The sequence below is a fragment of the Ailuropoda melanoleuca genome, chromosome X (assembly GCF_002007445.2).
Source record: "Ailuropoda melanoleuca isolate Jingjing chromosome X, ASM200744v2, whole genome shotgun sequence".
Taxonomy (NCBI): Eukaryota; Metazoa; Chordata; class Mammalia; order Carnivora; family Ursidae; genus Ailuropoda; species Ailuropoda melanoleuca.
Window position 1 is genome coordinate 73,462,298 of NC_048238.1, and position 22,606 is coordinate 73,484,903.

Below are 22,606 nucleotides of genomic sequence, written 5' to 3' on the forward strand. Positions count from 1 at the left end.
AATGAAGTTAAAAATATAATAGATGGAAAAATAACAGGCTAGAAGAAGCAAAGGAACAAATTAGCAACCTGGAGGACAGAATAATGGAAAGTAATCAAGCTGAGCAGTTGAGAAAAAGTATGCAAAACGAGAATAGATTTAGGGACTCAACAACTCTATCGATTGTAATAACGTTTGCATTATAGGGATTCCAGAAGAAGAAGAAGAAGAAGAAGAAGAAGAAGAAGAAGAAAAAGAAGAAGAAGAAGAAGAAGAAGAAGAAGAAGAAGAAGAAGAAAAAGAAGAAGAAGAAGAAGAAGAAGAAGAAGAAGAAAAAGAAGAAGAAGAAGAAGAAGAAGAAGAGGAGGAGGAGGAGGAGAAGGGAGCAGAAAACTTATTTGAAGAAGTAATTTAGCTGAAAACTTCCATAATCTGGGAAAGGAAACAGATATCCCGATCCAGGAGACAGAGCTCCCCCAACAAAATCAACACAAGGAGGGCCACAACAAGACACATAGTAATTAAAATGGCAAAAAGTAATGATAAAGAGAGAATTTTAGAAGCAGCAAGAAAAGAGGAGTTATATTCAAAGGAAACCCCATAAGACTATTGGTGGATTTTTCAGCAGAAACTGCAGGGCGGAAGAAAGTGTTATGATCTATGCAAGGTACTGAAAGAAAAAAAAATCTGCAGCAAAGAATGCTCTATCCAGCAAGGCTATCATTCAGGATAGGAGAGATAAAGCGTTTCCCAGGCAAACAAAGGTTAAAGGAAATAATAACCACTGAACCAGCCCTATAAGAAGTGTTAAAGGGGATTCTTTGAGGGGAAAGGAAAGACCATAAGTAAGAATAAAAAAAAATAGGAAGGAAAAAGAAGCAGTAAAAATAAGTATATCTGTAAAAATTAGTCAAGGGTCTCCTAAAATAAAAGGATGTAAAGTATGATAGCATATACCTAAAACATGGGGTAAGAGGAATAAAGAATATTCAGGGGTGGGGCGCCTGGGTGGCACAGCGGTTTAAGCGTCTGCCTTCGACTCAGGGCGTGATCCCGGCGTTACGGGTTCGAGCCCCACATCAGGCTCCTCTGCTATGAGCCTGCTTCTTCCTCTCCTACTCCCCCTGCTTGTGTTCCCTCTCTCACTGGCTGTCTCTATCTCTGTTGAATAAATAAATAAAAAATCTTAAAAAAAAAAAGAATATTCAGGGGTCCCGAGTGGCTCAGTCAGTTAAGCATCTGACTCTTGATTTAGGTTCAGGTCATGGTCTCAGGGTTGTGAGACTGAACCCCACAACAGGCTCCACACTGAGCATGGAGCCTGATTAAGATTCTTTCTCTCCCTCTCCCCCTCTTCCCCTGCTCCTCCCCTTCTCCCCACCTCTCTCTCTCTAAAAAAAAAAAAGGAATGGGTTCAAACTTAAGTGACCATCAACTTAATATAGACTGCTATATTTAGAAGATATACAAACCTAATGGTAACCACAAATCAAAAACCAGTAATAGATATGCAAAACAAGGAGAAAGGTATCCAAGTATATCACTGAAGCAACCCAGCAAACCATGAGAGAGAAGAGCAAGAGAAGAAAGGATCAGAGAAGAACTACAAAACCAACCACAAAAAAAGTAACAAAATGGAAAAAAATGCATAACTATAAATAATTATTGGAATGTAAATAGACTAAGCACTCCAAACATAGGGTGATGGAATGGATTAAAAAAACAAGAATCATGTATGTGCTGCCTACGAGAGACACATTTCAGACCTAAAGACAGATGCAGATTGAAGGATGGAGAAATATTTCTCATGTGAATGGCTGCCAAAAAAAACTGGGGGTACAAATACTTATATCAGACAAACTACTTTAAAACAAAGACTGTAACAAGTGACAAAGAAGGCCACTGCATAATAATAAAGGGAACAATCCAACAAGAATATATAACAATTGTAAATACTTATGTACCCAATGTGGGAGCACCCAAATATATAAAACAGTTAATATCGAATATTAAGGAACTAATCAATAGTAATACAATAACTTTAGGGGACTTTAACACCACAGTTACATCAATGGATAGATCATCCAAACAGAAAATCAACAAGGAAACAGTGACTTTGAATGACACAATAGATCAGATGGATTTAAGAGATACATTCAGAATACTCCATCTTAAACAGCAGAATACACATTCTATTGAAGTGAACATGGAATATTCTCCAGAATACATCCATATTAGGCCAGAAAAAATCCTCAACAAATTCAAAAATATTGAAATCATACCATGCATCTTTTCTGACCACAACAACACTGTAAGACTAGAAATCAACCACAGAAAAAATCTGAAAAGAGTACAAATACATGGAGGTTAAATAACATGCCACTCAACAATGAAAGGATCAACCAAGAAATCAAAGGAGAAATCAAAAATTACATGGAGAGAAATGACAATGAAAACACAATGATCCAAAATGGTTCTAAGCAAAAGTAGTTCTCAGAGGGACGTTTATAGCAATACACACATCCTTCAAGGAGAAAGAAAAATCTCAAACAACCTAGCCTTACACCTAAAGTATCTAGAAAAAGAACAATCAAAATCCAAAGCCAGGAGAAGGAAGGAAATAATAAAGATTAGAGCAGAAATAAATTATATAGAAACTGGAAAAAAACCACAATAAAACAGATCAATGAAACCAGGAGCTGATGTTTGAAAAGATCAACAAAACTGATAAACCTCTAGCCACAGTCATTAAAAAAGAAAGAGAGGACTCAAACAAAATCAGAAGAGAAAAAGGAGAAATAACAACTGACACCACAGAAATACAAAGGATTGTAAGAGAATACTATGAAAAATTACATGCCAACAAATCGAACAACCTAGAAGAAATGAATAAATTCCTAGAAAAATATAACCTATTAAAACTGAAGCAGGAAGAAACAGAAAATTTCAACAGACCAATTACCAGCAAGGAAATTGAATCAGTAATCAACAAACTCTAAACAATCAAAAGTCCAGGACCAGACAGCTTCATGGGTGAGTTGTACCAAACATTTAAAGAAGAGTTAATACCTATTCTTCTCAAACTATTCCAAAAAAAATAGAAGACAAAGGAAAACTTCCAAATTCATTCTTTGAGGTCAGCATTACCCTGATACCAAAACCAGATAAAGACACCACAAAGAGAGAGATCTACAGGCCAATATCTCTGATGATCATAGATGCAAAAACCCTAAAATATTGGCAAACTGAATCCAACAATACATTAAAAAAATTATTCACCGCGATCAAGTAGGATTTATTCCAGTGATTCAAGGGTGATTCAATATTCACAAATCAAGCAACATGATACATCATATCAATAAGAGAAAGGATGAAAACCTTATGAGCACTCCAATAGATGCTGAAAAAGCATTTGACAAAGTACAACATCCATTCATGATAAAAATCCTCAACAAAGTAGGTCTAGAGGCAACATATCTCAAATAATTAAGGCTTTATATGAAAACCCCACAGGTTACATCATACTCAATGGTGAAAACTGGGAGGTTTTCCCCTAAGTTCAGGAACAAGACCAGGATGTCCATTCTCACCACTTTTATTCAACATAGGACTGGAATTCCTAGCCACAGAAATCAGACAACAAAAAGAAATAAAAGGCATTCAGAATGGTAAGGAAGAAGTAAAACATTCACTATTTGCAGATGACATGATACTATATATATAGCAAACCCTAAAGACTCTACCAAAAGCTACTAGAATTGATAGATGAATTCAGTAAATGAATATACAGAAATCTGTTGCATTTCTATATGCTAATAATGAAGCAGCAGAAAGAGAAATTAAGAAAACAATCCCCCTTACAATAGCACCAAAAATAATAATATATTTAAGAATAAACTTAACCAAAGAGGTGAAAGACCTGTACTCTGAAAACTGTAATACATTGATGAAGGAAACTGAAGATGACACAAACTAATGGAAAGACATTCCATGCTCATGGATTGAAAGAATGAATATTGTTAAAATATCTATACTATCCAAAGCAATCTATACATTTAATGGAATCACTGTCAAAATACCACCAGCATTTTTCACAGAACTTGAACAATCTTAAAATTTCTATAGAACCACAAAACACCCTGAATAGCCAAAGCAATCTTGAAAAAGAAAAACAAAACTAGAGGCATCATAATTCCAGGCTTCAAGTTATATTTCAAAGCTGTAGTAATCAAAACAGTATGGTACTGGCGCAAAAATAGGCACATAAATCAATAGAACAGAAGAAAAAACCCAGAAATAAGCCTACAATTATATGGTCAGTTAATCTTTGACAAAGGAAGCAAGAATATACAATAAGAAAAAGTCTCTTCAACAAATGGTGCTGGAAAAACTGTACAGCTACATGCAAAATAATGAAACAGGACCATTTTCTTACATCACACACAAATATAAATTCAAAATGGTTTAAAGACTTAAATGTGAGACCTGAAACCACAAAAATCTTAGAACAGAGAATAGGCAGTAATTTCTCTGACATCAGCCATAGCAACTTTTTTCTAGATAGGTCTTCCGAGGTGAGGGAAATAGAAGCAAAAATAAAGTATTGGGACTACTTCCAAATAAAAAGTTTCTGGACAGCAAAAGAAACAATCAAAAAAACTAAAAGGCAGCCTACTGAATGGGAGAAGATATTTACAAATGACATATCTGATAAAGGGTTAATATCCAAAATATATAAAGGACTTACACAACTCAACACCAAAAAACAAACAAACAAACACAAATAATCCAATTTAAAAATGGGCAGAAGACATGAACAGACATTTTTCCAAAGAAGACATCCAGATGGACAATAGACACATGGAAGATGCTCATCATCACTTACCATCAGGAAAATGAAAATCAAAACTACAATGCATCAGCCGCTCACACCACTCAGAATGGCTAAAATAAAAAACTCAAGAAACGAGTTTTGGCAAGAATGTGGAGAAAAAGGAACCCTCTTGCACTGTCAGTGGGAATGCAAACTGGTGCAGCCACTATGGAAAACAGTATGGAAGTTCCTCAAAAATTTAAAAATAGAACTACCCTATGATCCAGCAATTGCACTACTGGGTATTTACCCCAAAAATACAAAAACACCACTTCAAAAGGATGCATGCATCCCTATGTTTATAGCAGCATTATTTGCAATAGCTAAGATATAGAAGCAGCCCAGTTTTCCATCAATAGATAAATGGATAAAGAAGAAGTGGTATATATACACAATGAAAAATTATTCAGCCATAAAAATGAAATCTTGCCATTTGCAATGATGTGGGTGGAGCTAACCCATATAATGCTAAGCAAAATAAGTTAGTGAAAACAAATACCATATGATTTAACTCATGTTGAATTTAAGAAACAAAACAAGCGAGCAAAGGAAAAACACAGAGAGAGAGAGACACAAACCAAGAAACAGACTCTTAACTATAAAGAACAAAATGATGGCTACCAGAGGGGAGGTGGGATGAGTGGATGGTTGAAATAGGTGACAGGGATTAAGGAGTGTGCTTGCTATGAAGAGCACTGGGTTATGTAAGGAATTGCTGAATCACTATATTGTACATCTGAAACTAATATAGCACTGTATATTAACTATACTGGAATTAAAATGAAAACTTAGGAAATATATAATAAAGTAAATAAGTGAAGAGGATCAAGTGTTCACTTACCATGACTAGCACTGAGTACTGTATAGAATTGTTGAATCAGGGGTTGCCTGGGTGGCTCAGTCAGTTAAGCGTATGACTCTTGATTACTGCTCAGATCATGATCTCAGGTTTGTGAGATCGAAACCCATATTGGGCTCATGCACTGGGCAGGGAGCCTGCTTAAGATTCTCTCTCTCTGCCTTGCCCTCTGTACCCTCCCTTAAAAAAAGAGTTGTTGAATCAGTATATTGTATATCTGAAATTAATAAAATGTTGTATGTTAATTATACTTTAATAAAAAATAATAATGAAGTTATACTGTTTTTAAAAATTAGAACTCGTCTACAATTCAGTAATAACACTACAGGGTATTTACCCAAAGAATATGAAAATACTAATTTAAAGGGTATATGTATCCCTATATTTATTACAGCATTATTACAATAGACAAACAATGGAAGCAGCCCATGTCCATCAATAAATAAATGGATAAAGAAGTTATATATATGGTATATTATTCAGCTATAAAATGGAATGGAATCTTGCCATTTGCACCAGCATGGATGGATCTAGAAAGTATAACGTGAGCAAAATAAGCCAGTCAGAGAAAAACAAATACTATATGATTTCATTCATACATTAAATTTAAGAAAGAAAATAAATGAACAAAGAAAAAAAAGAGAGAGACAAACCAAAAAACAAACTCTTAACTGTAGAGATCAGATGGTTACCAGAGGGGAGGTAGGTGGGGGGATTGGTGAAACAGGTGAAGGAGATTAAGAGTACACTTATCTTGATGATCACTAATATATGGAAGTTTTGAATCACTATATCGTACACCTGAAACTAATATAATATGCTGTATGTTAACTATACTGGAATTAATATAGATAGAATGATAGATAAATAGATGATAGATAGATAGATAGATAGATAGATAGATAGATAGATAGATGATAGATAGATAGATAATAGATAAATAGATTGATTTCCAGAACTGGAATATATAATCATATATTATATATGTGTAATGTATATTATGTAATATATATATAATGTATAATAAAATATATATGTATGGGGCGCCTGGGTGGCACANATATATATATATATATATATATATATTCTGGATAGGATGGAGTCATACATTTCCTCCATTCCTCCTGCCAAAATCAATAACCTAAATTCTCACCCTGGAAAAGTAGAGAAAGAAGAGTACATTATGTCTGAAACAAGCAGAAGAAAGAAAATATATAGTAAAGCATAAACCAACAAAATTGAAAACAGGGCAATAATAGAGTAAATCAATGAAACCTAAAGCTGACTCTTTGAAAAGAGCAATAAATTTAATAAGACATTAGCCAGGGTAACTAAGAAAAAGAGAGAAGACACAAATGATCAGTATTAGGAATGCAAGAGGGGACATTACTACTGATCCCATGGACATGAAAAGGATAATAAAATATTATCAATAACACCATACACACAAATAGCTTAGATGAAATGGACCAATTGCTCAAATAATTTGAAAGAAAAATATTTTATCACATTTCTTTTTACTGTACTTCATATTTTAAAATAGTATTCACTTTTTTTTACATGAAAAAGTACTGGTGTCAGATATTAAACAGTAATAATTTTCAAAATTTAATGTATATTTTCCTGAAATATAAATTGAATTTTTCCCCTTTTTTGTTTTATTGATAAAAACTGTTGATTTCTCAACATAATTCATAAATTTGTCCTATTATGCCTGTTTATTTTTGGAAAAATAGCTTTCAAACATTAAGCCAATAACAAAGATGCTATCTTATATATTATCACTAACTTAATTGCCTTTGCAAGAAAACAGTCTGCAATTAAAAAATAAAGTTAATGCAGTACCTGTCTGCAGTCTTCATGTGTGTGAATGAAATCTCAGCGTGTAATAAATCATTTTGGCAGGCTTGATAAAAATTGTTCACTCTACCTTTCCTGAAATTCCATTTATGGGAGTATCAATTCTTCAATGGTTGAATGGCTTCTTAAAATAGGCTTTTGGCTGTCTTCCTACCTGTCAGTGACTGGATCCTCTTAATATAGCCATCTGACAATATATGGAAGGTAGCTAGAGTCATTATTTTCATGATCTGGCTACTCTAGAATATGAATCCAGGCTAACTGCTTAAGATCTTATACAGTTTGCTACAAACTGTGGAAAATATAAGCACTTTGTTCTGACTCTTGTATCTCCAAAAACATAGTCATTTGTCATAAACAAAGAAAGCTTTATTATCTGGCTTATTTCTAGAGTAGCTCAGTAGGTTCTGATAATATAAATGCTGACTGGTAAGTTATTCCAGGCTGCTAGAAGGAGTAGATGGACCAGGATCTAAGAATTTGGAAATGTATTACAGAAAAAGCCATTTAGCTAAATTTGACAATTATCTGAGTATGGTTAAATATAAACAATTAAAAGTTAAAGTCTGAAGCTGATTGTTTATCTTAACTTGAAACAATACTTTTTTGTGAAAATAAATGTTTGAAAAACTATTTTATTTTTAAAACCTGTTATGAAAATAAATACTAAGGGCTTAACCAGATTTTTAATCTACTATCATAGATCAAGTGCACCTCACATGTAATGTCATTTACATATTTTTTTTCACAGTAACAACATGGTAGTTGAATTTCTGGGAAGAATGAGACCACTTTCCTAATTTTCCCCTCACTTTACAGAAGCTCCTTTAATAAAAATTATAGTGCATTTTCTATTGGATGGGTGATTGTCCACTTCCCATTTAATTAGTGAGTTAATGTTTCAAGAGAAAGACAGACTTCTAGGCAAACTAATTGCAAATAAAAATTTTAATATGTTATACCCATTTTGATTTCAAAGTGTGATATAGAAGTTTAAAAATATTTATTCAAATGGCATTGCTGAAATTGTGGAGTAGAGAAGTACAAGTCTCTTTCAATCTACTGAAGCAAACTATAAGCTTGCAAAAACTGTCAGAATCAACATTTTTGAAATTCTGGAATCTAATAAATACACAACAGTAGCCCAAATGTCCATTGACAGAGAATGGATAAACAAAATGTGATATATATATAGAGAGAGAGAGAAAGAGAGAGAGAGAGAAATTAAGATTTATTTATTTATTTGAGAGAGAGAGTGAGTGGGGATAGGGACAGAGGGAGAGAATCTCAAGCAGACTCCCCATGGATCATGACCTGAGCCAAAACCAAGACCTGGATGCTTAACCAATTGAGCCACCAGGAGCCCCTTTCATTACTTTCAATGTAAAAACTAAGAACTCTTCTTAGTCTTAAGTCCCAAAGATTTTCTCCTATGCTTTATTTCTTTTCTAGAAATTTTATAATTTTGTGCTTTATAAGGCTGTTTCATTTTAAGTTAAATTTTTAAAGAAGGTAAGATATTTAGGTCAAAGTTCTTTTCTTTTTTTGCCTATAGATGTCAAATTGTTCCACATCATTTGTTGAAAAGGTTATCTGTCTTCTACTGGATTATTTTTGTATCTTTGTCAAAGATCAGTTGGGCAGCATAGTTGTATGAGTCTATTTCTGGGTTGTTTATTCTGTGAGGTTGAGCCATATATCTGTCTCCCTACCAGTACAATGATATCTTAATTACTAGATAGAGGATAGAGATAGAGCTAGTGATAGAGATAGAGGTAGCAATTGAGACAGAGATAGGTAGATAGAGATGATATAGACAGAGCACACACACACAACAATGGGAAGAGTGGTGTTATTCTTCTTTTACAAAATTGTTTTGGGCATACTAAATCCTGTACCTTTATATATACGTTTTTTTCTTTTTCCATTCTATTTTATTATTTTTTTAAATTTTGTCAGTTAACATAAGGTGTAATATTGGTTTCTGGAATGGTTATCTATGTCTATTAAAAACTGCCAATATTTTTATAGGAATTGCAATCAATCTATAGAAAAAATGGGGAGAATTTACATCTTTACCATGTTGCTTCCAATCTATGAATGCAGTAGGCCTCTCCATTTTAGGTCTTCTTTGATTTCTTTTATCCAAATTTTGTAATTATCAGCATACAGATCCTATACATGCTTTGATAAGTGTTTACCTAAGTATTTCATTTTGTTTGAAGTTATGATAAATTACAATTTTTTTTTTAAATTTTGGTTTCTGCATGTCCATTGTCAACATATAGATGTACAACTGACTTTTGCATGCTGATCCTTTATCCTGTGACCTTGTTGAACTGACTGATTAGTTCTAGGCAGGTTTCACAGAACTACACAATTCCTTTATATGAATAAGTGGTAACAGCTATTATGGCATAGGATTGAAAAATGTATGCCATGAAAAAATCTAGAAACTGTCACTAGATAAAACCCATGTGCACTAAGTATCACCATACCAAAATCATGAGGCTCAGAGTATAAATGGAAATTAAGAGAATTTAAATATACTGGTGGTAAAGATAGGCACCTCAGGTAAGACATAGTGATTGGGGCCATTAATCATTGCCAATTTCTAAACTTAGAAGACAGCAATGTTTCAAATGACATCCTCTGATAGAAGAAACTGTATTCATGAGTGGGTCTTCATGAGTGTTTATCATGAGTGTTTAAACAATATGATTCTATAATTGACCTCTTAAAAGGAGATTTCTCTCAGTGAATTTATCATCTAAACGAGTTGCATAAAATGATTGGCAATACTGAAGCCAAGATTTTGTTCATGTACCCTCTTTTCACCAAATGCCATTCAATTGTTGCTATGGTCTTTGGCAACATCATGTACTGTGTTCTTGGAACATAATTTTCCATGGGATAATTGCCTTACAAATCTGGAAGTTGCTTCTGTTTTCTACTCATACCCATGATGAACTCCCTAGAATGACAGCTTCAGGACCACAGGGATTTTTGTCTAGCTTATTTCTGCTCCATATCTGGTACTGTGAGCAGTGCCTGGCACATAAGAGGTGTTGAACATATAAATATGTGTTATATGAATTGAATGAAAGGTTAGTATGGAAATCAAATCTCGAGACCTGTGCTTTCTTTGTATGTTCAAAAAAAGTGAAGCCCGTGAGAAACTTGTCACTCAACTCCTATGATTTCTGAGGCCTTACAAATTGGCAGGTTTAGTCAAAGGGTACAAACAGGCAAGATGAATAAGTCCTACAGATGTATTGTACAGCATAGTGTCTATAGTTAATAATAATATACTGTGTACTTAAAATTTTACTAAAAGCTTAGAACTTATGTTGTGTCTTTGTCACAAAAAATAGTAATTAAATAAAGAGGATGGATGAAACTTTTGAAAACTCCCCAATCAATTATCTAAGTTACCTCATTAAGAAATTAGAAAAAGAAAATCAAATTATACCCACAGCAACAGGAAGAATGAAATAATCAAAATAAGAGTAGAAGTCAGTAAACTGAAAAGCAGAATGTCAATAAAAAAATGAATGAAAACATAAGTTGGTTCTTTTAAAAGTAAAAAAAAAAAGGTAGTAACTTCTTGCTAGATATGGCTCCTGAGGCAAGGGAAACAAAAGCAAAAAATAAACTACTGGGACTACATCAAAATAAAAGGCTTCTGTACAGTGATGGAAACAATCAACAAAACTAAAGGGCAACCTATGGAAAGGGAGAAGATATTTGCAAATGACATATCTGATAAAGGGTTGGTATCCAAAATATATAAAGAAATTATAAAATTCAATACTCAAAACCAAATAATCTAGTTAAAAATGGACAGAAAACATGAATAGACATTTTTCCAAAGAAGACATACAGACAGCCAACAGACACATGAAGAGATGCTCAACATCACTCATCATCAGGGAAATGCAAATCAGGGGAATGCGGAGAAAGGGGAAGGCTCTTATACTGTTGGTGGGAATGCAAACTGGTGCAACCACTCTGGAAAACAGTATGGACTTTCCTCGAAAAGTTAAAAATAGAACTACCCTACCATCCAGCAATTGCACTACTAGGTATTTACCCAAGGATACAAAATACTAATTTGAAGGGATTACATTCACCCTGATGTTTATAGCAGCATTATCTACAATAGCCAAATTATGGAAACAACCCAAATATCCATGGAATGATGAGTGGATAAAGAAGATGAGGTATATATAAACAATAGGGTATTAGCCACCAAAAAGAATGAAATCTTGCCATTTGCAATAACGTGAATGGAGCTAGAGAGAAGAATGCTAAGCAAAATAAGCCAGACAAAGACAAATACCACATGATTTCACTCATATGTGGAATTTAAGAAACAAAATAAACAAGCCAAGAAAAAGAGAGAGAAAGTGAGAGGGAAACCAAAAATATACTCTTTTTAAAAATATTTTTGTGAAGTGATTTATTTTTCCCTGTTGTTGTACAACTTGTTTTTTTTTGCCTAAATAAAAATCATTGAATAATGATTTTAAATTATATGAAAGAATTTTTACATATCATAGGCAAGATTAAAGAACTTTAAAATTTACTTGCTTTAATTTATTTATAGCAATATAATTATATGAGACCATACATTATAATATATATTATAACAATATTATACTTTTAATAACTTCCTTTTTTCACAAAAGTATATGTTTATACAATTTAGAAAATAAATATTTTTTAAAGAATTATTTTTATTATTTATTTGAGAGAGAGAGAGAGAACATGAGCAGGAGGGGCAGAGGCAGAGAGAATCTCAAGCAAACTCCCTGATCAGTGTAGAGCCTAAGGTGGGGCTCAATCTCACGACCCTGAGATCATGAGATCTAGCTGAAATCAAGAATCGGATGCCCAACTGACTGTGCCACCCAGATGCCCCTAGAAAACACATAATTAAGAGAAAAAAGAAGAAAAGAACAATCCCTCATAATACCACAGCCACTATTGATATATTGGTGATCATTTGATCAGCCTTTCTTCTTCTATCATATACACATGTAGCTTTCTCTTTCTTTGTGCATGTGTGTGTATATACACCAAGTATATATGTTTGTGATTTTTTTTACAAAAATAGGCCATATAGTCAGGAAACGACAGATGTTGGCAAGAATGTGGAGAAAGGGGAACCCTCCTACACTGTTGGTGGGAATCCAAGCTAGTGCAGCCACTCTGGAAAACAGTACGGAGTTTCCTCAAGACATTAAAAATTCAGCTACTCTACAACACAGCTATTACACTACTGTGTTTACCCCAAAGATAGAAATGTAGTGATCCGAAGGGGCACCTGCACCCCAATGTTTATAGCAGCAATGTCCACAATAGCCAAACTATGGAAAGGGCCCAGACGTCCATCAACATATGAATGGATGAAGAAGATGTGGTATATACACAATGGAATATTATGCAACCATCAAAAATGAAATCTTGCCATTTGCAATGATGTGGTTGGAACTAGAGGGTATTATGCTAAGTGAAATAAGTCAATCACAGAAAGACAATTATCATATGATCTCACTGATATGTGGAATTTAAGAAACAAGGCAGAGGATCATAGAGGAAGAGAAGAAAAAAGTGAAACGAGATGAAACCAGAAAGGGAGACAAACCATAAGAGACTCTTAATCTTAAGAAACAAACTGAGGGTTGCTGGAGGGGAGGGGGTTGGAGGGATGGGGTAACTGGGTGATGGACATTGGGTAGAGTATGTGTTGTAATGAACACTGGGTGTTATATAAGACTGATGAATCACCAACCTGTACCCCTGAAACAAATAATATATGTTAATAAAAAATAATAATAAAAATAAATAAAATAAATGGATCCACACATATGTGAAAAAATGAAAAAAATAAATAAAGATATAGGAAGATAACCAATATAGCTTAAATGAGAAATGTAATTCAAAACATAGACTCTTAACTATAGAGAATAAACTGATGGTTAGCAGAGGGGAGGGGGTGGGAGGATGGGTGAAATAGGTGATGGGGATTAAGGAGTGCTCTTGTGATGAGCACCAGGTTGTATGTAAGTGTTGAATCACTAAATTTACACCTGAAACTAATGTTACATTGTTTGTTAACTAACTGGAATTTAATAAAAACTGAAAAAAATAATAGCACTCTAGCCTCATTAATCAAGGAAAATAAGAGAAATGAATTATCAATTATCAGAAATTAAAGGTAAGACATCAGTACAGATACTATAAGCATTAAAAATATAATAAGGAAATAACATGAACAAGTTTATACAATTAAATTCAGCAACATAAATAATATAAACTCACTGATTGAAAGACAGAAACTACCAGAGGTCACTCAAAAAGGAATCTACAGCCTTAATAGTTCTATATGTATTGAAGAAATTATATTCATAGTTAAAATTGTTCCAACAGTGAAAATTCCAGATCCAGATGTTTTCACAGGGGAATTCTATAAAATATTTAAAGTATAAATATTGCCAGTTTTATACAAATTCTTCTATAAAATAGAAAGAGTCACTTTTCACATTTTATAAGAGCAATGTTTTACTGAAGGCATAAACAGACAAAAAAATTACAAAAAATGATAAGTACACACCAGTAACTGTCATTGACATAGATAAAACACCCTTAACAAAATATTATCAAATTGAATTCAAAAATAATAAAAGGATAAGATATCATCAATAAGTGGGAACTATCCATGAATTCAAAATTGCTTAAACATTCAAAATCAGTTAACGCAATTCACCTACCAACACACAAAAGAAAAAGTGTGTTCTCAATCAATGCAGAAACAGTCATCATCTATTTGTAATAAAACCATCCAACAACTTGTAACAAAAAGAAACCTCCTCAAACTGGTAAGGGGTACTCAACATCATATTTGATGGTGAATGATGGAATGCTTTCTCCCTAAGTTTGGGAATATTTGTTGTGTATCTGAAATTCAGATTTAACCAGGCATTCTATAATTTTATTTGCTAAATCTGGCAATCCTACCAAAATTTATTTTCTATGTTTATCTATAAAGTCTGGATGTGTGTCTTGGTTTCCTTTTTCATTTTCACCTCACGAAAAAAAAATTTTTTTAAAAAATCTTCATTCAGTTCATATACAAGTATATTTCTGGACTTGCCTGGCAGATACCCCATGGATCCCAGGAGGTTTGAGATGGGTTCTTTTTGCTTTTGGTCCTTCAACTGACCACAGAGTAGTCCCTTCTATGCTTGTTAATAGAAAGCAGAGCTGTGTCCTACTACAGCTCAGTCTCTCTAATCTGAATAAGCATATATTAGAGAAACCGTGCATGCACTTACCTATTCGGATGATAAGTTGGTATGGTCATCATCAAATGTACTTAAATCTTATTTTTTAAAGATTTTATTTATTTATTTGAGAGAGAGATAGTGAGAGAGCAGGAGCAGGGGGAGGGGCAGAGGGAAAGGGAGAAGCAGACTCCCCACTGAGCAGGGAGCCCAATGTGGGGCTCAATCCCAGGACCCCAGGATCATGACCTGAGACGAAGGCAGACACGTAATCAACTAGGCCACCCAGGTGCCCCTAAATCTTATTTTTTAATTAATCTTAACATAGTACATAAGTGAAACATTTGCCTATGAATGTATTATCTATGGAGGTCTGTAGATTTTATCATTGCTTAGGAAACAGCATAATCCCTAAAGTAGCAGCCTCATATTTATCTTCTGTCCTGTATTCCTTTGTACTAAAACACAATGGAGTAGTGTCTCTATTCTCATTCAAATTGTTTTACATGGTCTTTGGTATGATGAGTCATTTTTTAACAAATCCTGGACATTTTGACAATTATGTTGGAAGATTCTTGATCTTACATCCCATTTCAACAGGTGGTCACCTCTTTTTAGATCTAGCTTGTAGATTTTGGCTAACTTTTGTGACCTTTAGTTCAAATGGCAGTTTAGAGTTCAGAGCCCAGTTCAGTGCTATTCTGACTGATTTATTCTGGCTCTGCTAGTCTCCCTCTTGATCTTTTTGGGTGCCACCTGCGTGCCCAATCCCATTGGGTGGGAGATTATGAAATATTAGGCCTTGGTTGCTAATGCTGTGGCAGACTGATCCACCACTACTTCACACATGGACTGTGGAACAGGTCCCTGGCTAGGTCCTGATGACTATGCTGCTGCTACTGATTAGGCCACCACTCCTTCTATTGTTGGGCAGGGTGGGTTCCTCACTAAGTCTTTGCTGGGTACCCTTTTCCCAGATCCTTTAGACAGAAGGAGTAGACTTCTTGTTTTCCTTTGTTTTTTGTCTATGCCTATGAGATCTTCCAGGTTGTAGACCTCTTTGGCACCCAATCAGGAATATATAAAAGATAAAAAGAAAACTCAATAAACTCACAGACACCACTGTGTCTTTCCTCAACTCTTGAGTTCCCTGGCCTGTCACCTTCCTTCAACCTTCATAGTCCTTTTACAACTGTCTGTTGAATTATTCCTGTGGTATTTAGAGAGAAGGAGAAGGGAAAGTTAGTCTGTGTCATTTTGTCCTGGAACTGGAGGTCAGTTTATCATTTCTGAAATCATTTTCTTCACACTACCATTTTCATAAACATTTGTCCAAAAACTTACCTGTGTGCTTAACCCAGGAAGATCCTCAGTGGCGGTTTTCCCTAATACTATATCTGGAAGGTTAATATTTACTAAATTTTCTCCTCCCTGTGTTGTCCCAAATGTACCAAAAATCGTTGGACTTGGCCTCAATATATTCCTGTTATAATTAGGTATCTCCATTATCAACAAGGATCTGGGTGGAGGGAAAATCTCATTCTCAAATATTACTCCAGTTATCCTTCCTTATTAGAGTCATCTCAATGTCCAGATTCCAACATTTTCTGCTCTACCTCATTCATTTATTCATTTAATTTAGGACTTTAATAAGTGAACCACTGAGCTATGGTGTAAGGCCATGATTTTGATGATAAACTTAAGATGCAATAGAAAGAATGTGGTAATTTCGTGAACCAGGTCATCTGGAGTTATTGACTGCCCTGGGTTTGGGGCGATGTGGATTTTGAAATCCCTTTCAGCACAAGAATCTTGTTATTTCAGGTTCTAAGGTGATCCTAATCAGACATTGAAATGAGTTTTGCTGCATCTGACAGGAAATCCAGAATGATTAACCATCCTTTAAATCATCCATTTTAACTCCTTGTTTTAAAATCCTTTTCTTTTAATAAAAATTTTTTATTATGTTAGTCACCATACAGTACATCCCAAGTTTTTGATGTAAAGTTCCATGATTCATTACTTGTGTATAACACCCAGTGCACCATGCAATACGTGCCTTCCTTAATACCCATCACTGGCCTATCCCGATCCCCCACCCCACCCCCGCCCCTCTGAAGCCCTCAGTTTGTTTCCTAGAGTCCACAGTCTCTCATGGTTCATTCCCCCTTCTTTTTACCCCCCCTTCCTCTTCCCTTTCTTCTACCGATCTTCCTACTTCTTATGTTCCATAAATGAGAAAATCCTTTTGTTATACTCCAATGGTAAATTGTGGGGAATGGCTGAAATAATCGTTTCACTGCATTGATTCCTAGGAGGAATTTGTACTTCATAGCTTCTTTGGAAAGCTAATGTAAAACTGATTGTTATGCTGATACTCTGGTTTCTATGACAACTGGAATGTGCTATCTAATGGTCAGAGGGAGAAACAGCAAGGATATTTATAGCCAGAAAGAATGGCATACATGCATTCAAAACAGGCCTACTGGGGAGTCTACCATCAATATGACTGCGATCATGTCTTTTTGCGTGTGTCTTTGAGGGAGTGAGTTATTTTATTGGAGAACCTGGGTCTAATCTCCCTTGTAATTTGACAGAGACTGTCATTTCCTACTGAGGACAGTGGTGAATAGCTGAGTCACCAGTTATTTATTTAATTCCCTTGTCTCTGCGCCTTAAAATAGCCTGACACCTGTGCAGAGAAAGCCAATTCAAACTTTGATTATTTCATTTGGATTCTGTTAGTGGATATAGAATAAAATGTGGAAATCCAATAGAGGATTAAATTAATTTTATTATTTTAAAAATCGTATGGGGGCACGTGGGTGGCACAGCGGTTAAGCGTCTGCCTTCGGCTCAGGGCGTGATCCCGGCGTTCTGGGATGGAGCCCCACATCAGGCTCCTCTGCTGGGAGCCTGCTTCTTCCTCTCCCACTCCCCCTGCTTGTTTTCCCTCTCTCGCTGGCTGTCTCTATCTCTGTCAAGTGAATAAATAAAATCTTAAAAAAAAATAAAAATAAAAATAAATAAAAATCGTATGTAATATTTTAAAATTTAACATTATATATTAAAAATTCCTCTAACAAAATGGGTATACCTTAGGGAAAAATTGAATTCTAGTAAAGATCTGAACTTTCCTTAAATTGTCCCTTATATTGAATACCAAAATAATTACCAGAAGTTCCTTTTAATTAAATAAAGGAATTATAAAATTAATCTAGTGTCAGTCAGGTCCCAGAATAGCCAAAATATTTTTGTTACATAAAACCATTACAGATTTCTCTTTTAGTATAGTGAAGTTTCCTTACTTGTTATTTTTAGGAAATACTCCAATCAGTTGCCTCTAAATTTCCACGGGCTACACAGAAGCTCTAGTATAATGGGTTAGAATTTTGGTGATGTGAATTTGGGATAAAAGTGAAAAAAATAGGGGTGCCTGGGTGGCACAGCAGTTAAGCGTCTGCCTTCGGCTCAGGGCGTGATCCCGGCATTATGGGATCGAGCCCCACATCAGGCTCCTCTGCTGTGAGCCTGCTTCTTCCTCTCCCACTCCCCCGCTTGTGTTCCCCCTCTCGCTGGCTGTCTCTATCTCTGTCAAATAAATAAAAAAAAGTGAAAAAAATAAATTTCAGTCTATGGATGTTGGTGTTCATGGGAGTCTTTTTAAAAAATGTGCACTTATTGGGGCACCTGGGTGGCCAACTTTTGATTTCAGCTCAGGTCATGATCTCAGGGGATGTGAGAACATCCACACTGGCTGTGGAGCCTGCTCAAGATTCTCTCTCCATCTCCCTGTGCCCCTCCCCCATCTAAAAAAAAAGAAATGTGCACTTATTAAGAAAGACCTCCATATGAAGATTTCTTTTCTTTGAGGTATATGTTAATCAATCACCTGGTAAACAGTTATCAGAGTATAGCTTCCAAAACACTATTTCTATAGAGCCTGACTATTAATGGATAACTAAAAACTTTTTGATTGGCAATTTTATTTCAACCTAATTGTAGAAAATGAATCATTTTTTAAAAAGTGTAGTAAACTCATAACTTGGACATTTTGTTACTGTAAAAATTTTTATTTTATTGTGGTAAGAACACAACATGAAATCTAAAATTTTTAAGTGTACATTATTGTTGACTGTAAGTATAATGTTATATGGCAGCTCTCTGAAGCTTATGCATTGGACTTAAGTTTTATGCCTGTTGACTAATAATTTGCCATTTTCCTCTCCTCCCAGACTCTGGAACCACTGTTTCACTCTCTGATTCTATGAATTTGACTATTTTAGATAGTTAATGTGGGTAGAATTATGCAGTATGTGTCTTTTTGTGACTGGCTTTTTCCAATAAGCATAATGTTCTTAAGATTCATTCATTCTTTTCACATATTGTAGAATTTCCTTCTTCTATAAAGCAGAATAATATTCCATTGTATGTATATATCATATTTTCTCTATTCATCCAACTGTTGATAGACACTTAGGTTGTTTCCACATCTGGGCTATTGTGAATAGTGCTGCAGTGAACATGGAGTGCTAAAATCTCTTCAAGATCCTGATTCAATTCTTTTGGATAAATACCCAGAATGGAATTACTACATTATACATTTCTTTACTTAATTTTTTGAGGAACATCATACTGGTTTCCATAGTGGCTGTAATGTTTTGCATACCCACCAACAATGTGCAAGGATTCCAGTTTCACTGAAGCCTCACCAACATTTATTATCTTTTAAAAATTTTTAAAAAGATTTTATTTATTTATTGGACAGAGGTGGAGGGAGTGGCAGGCAGAGGCAGAGGGAGAAGCAGGCTCCCCGCTGAGAGCACAACGTAGGGCTCCATCCCAGGACCCTGGGATCATGACCTGAGCTGAAGGCAGATACCTAACCGACTGAGCCACCCAGGGATCCCTAATTTTTTTAATAACAGCCAACCTGATAGGTGTGAAGTGACCTCTCATTGCAGGTTTGATGACTATTCACATAGAGCATGTATGTGAACATATATCTGTTGTTATCTATGCCTTCCTTGGAGAATTTTAAGTGAGTCGTTAGGGTTTGGTTTTTTGTTTTTGGTTCAAGAGTTTGTTTTGTACAAAAAGTTTCTTGCATATCTCAAAGTTTAACCTCATCAGATACATGGTTTGCACATATTTTGTCTCATTCCACAGGTTGTCTTTTCCTTTTGTTGATTGCTTGTTTCCTTTGTGGTGCAGAAACCTTTTAATTTGATGTAGGCCTACAAGTTTATTTTTGGTTTTGTTGCATGTTTGATGTCATATCCATAAAACCATTGCCAAGATCAATGTCATGAAGCTTTTTCTCTGTGTTTTATTCTAGCATTTTTACACTTCCAGGTCTTATGTTTAAGTCTTTAATCCATTTCGAGTTGATTTGTGTGTGTGTGTGTGTGTGTATGTGTGTGTGTGTGTAAGATAAGGGTCCAATTTTATTTTTTGTATTTGAATATCCAGTTTTCCATGACCATTTGTTGATGAGATTACCCTTACCCTGCTGAGTATTCTTGGCACCCTTGTCAGTTTATTTTTAATAGTTTATTTTAAGCTGATAATGACTTAACTTTAATCACATACAAAAACACCATACTTTAATTTCCCCCTCACGTTTTGTTATTGTTACAATTTACATCTCTTTCTATTGTGTATCTTTTAACACATTTTAAAATTACAATTATATTTAATGCTTTTGTCTTTTATCTTTAATACCAGAATTAAAAGTGTTTTCCTCAACACCATTTTAGTAATATATTATTCTCTATTCGCCTAAATATTTACACTTCCCAACAAGTTTCATGCTTTCTCATGCAATTATATGCCTGGTTAGGATCCTTTTGCTTCTACTCTCTGTAGCATTTCTTCTGAGGTGTAACAAGTAGTGATGGACTCCCTCAGCTTTTGTTTTTGGGGTTTTCTGGCGGGAAGGGAGTATTTATCCTCCCCCCTTCATTTTTAAAGAACAGTGTTGCCAGTGAATTTTTCAGTTCAGTTAATGTGTTTTTCAGCTCCATGAATTCTGTTTGGTACTTGATAATATCTTCTCCTTGTTGAAATTCTCACTTTGATCATGCATCGTTCTCTTGACCTTGGTGAATAATGTTATGACGGTTGATATGATTCTCTGTCAATCTCTGTAAATTATGTGACTCAGGGTTTTTTTTAATATTTTATTTATTTATTTGACAGAGATAGAGACAGGCAACGAGAGAGGGAACACAAGCAGGGGGAGTGGGAGAGGAAGAAGCAGGCTCATAGCGGAGGAGCCTGATGTGGGGCTCGATCCCAGAACGCCGGGATCACGCCCTGAGCCGAAGGCAGACGCTTAACCACTGCGCCACCCAGGCGCCCCTATGTAACTCAGTTTTATTAGGGTTAGTTTCTGGAGATTTTTCTTGTTCCTTTGTTTTGAAAATCTTTTCCTGATTCTTCATTTTCTTTGATTTTCTGTGTTGGTATCTATGCATTAGCTAAAGCAGGCACCTCTCAGTCTTTTGGACTAGTGGCACACAGGAGAAGACCCTTATCCACAGCTTGGCCAGAGATTCTGGGGCTCTCTAGCAACTCTTCCCCTCCTTCAGGAGAAGCAGGAAGCTGTGTTTTTGTCTGTTTACTTGGTGCTATACAAGGGGAGGATCTATGGCCTGTACCAGTCCAAACTGCTCTTCTCCCTTAGGTAGCTAAATTGTGCTAGACCATTAGAGTTCCAACATTGGAAAGTCAGATGATATTTCTTTGGGCAGGCCTGGAATAGATGGAGTGTTGGATGCATCAATCAACTCCTTCTCACCCAGGGGGAGGCTGAGAGCTGGGATTTTTCACCTGCTTACTCTATGCGAGCAGGGGAATGGAAGGATCTTTGGCATCTAACAATTCAAACTATCCTCTCTATTCCCTCCCAGGTGGCTAGACTGTGTCAGATTCATCAGAAATCCAAGACTGGAAAGAAAAAAGACAGTCCTCTGGGGAACCCCTGAGGAAATATTGGTGTGTGGAACACATGAACCAACTTCTTCCTTCCCCTCGGAGAAGCTGAGAGTTAAATGGTCTTTTCCTGATCATATAGCACTGTGCCAGAGGCAGAGACTGAGAGGAGAAGGTGTTCTGAATCTGTGTGCTGGTTTTAGTGAGCCTGGCTTCAAGTTCACACAGGGTACAGGAGCATTTCATTTACATTCTGGATTTATCACAGAGGGAATTTGTCCTTGAATTGTGGCTGAATTAGTGTGTTTATGAGGAGAAGGAGGAGCCAAGACTTCCTACACCACCACCTTGCTGATGTAACTCCTGGGGATTTTATTTCTTGATAATCATTTAAAAAGCTATGAATTTATGGGTCATGGATTGGCAAGATTAATACTTTCTCTATTAATTTGATTTTGTATTTAACCATTATACCAAGTTCTAGAAGATATAGATCAGAGTAAATATTTGGATATTTTTAAAGCTGAAAATTTCTGAGATTTAGGGGATACCTCAATAGGTTAGGAGTTCTTCAGTGTATGTACTAATGATCAAAGACAGCAGAGAAAGAAAGAACAAGAAAGAGAGAGATTTCTATGAGTACAGAAAATGAAATGAAATTACTAGAAGTTTATATTGAGAGGGGACCACTAGGTGCTTTGCCAGTTCATTTAGATATTTTTTTATGTAAGAGATTGCTCTATTATTTGTTTATATTAAGCATTTATCATTTTTATCATCATTTTTAGGATATGTGGGAAATACACCATC

General features: G+C 35.2%; 1 protein-coding gene across 1 annotated transcript in view; it reads left to right on the top strand.

Moving 5' to 3' along the window:
• PWWP3B (PWWP domain containing 3B) overlaps positions 1-22,500 on the top strand; it is a 62,396-nt gene extending 39,896 nt beyond the window's left edge. Inside the window, exon 7 of the transcript XR_004622408.1 lies at positions 21,775-22,500. The gene's annotated coding sequence lies outside the window, so the exon portion shown is untranslated. The remainder of the gene's footprint in view (positions 1-21,774) is intronic.
• Positions 22,501-22,606: the final 106 nt, after the last annotated feature.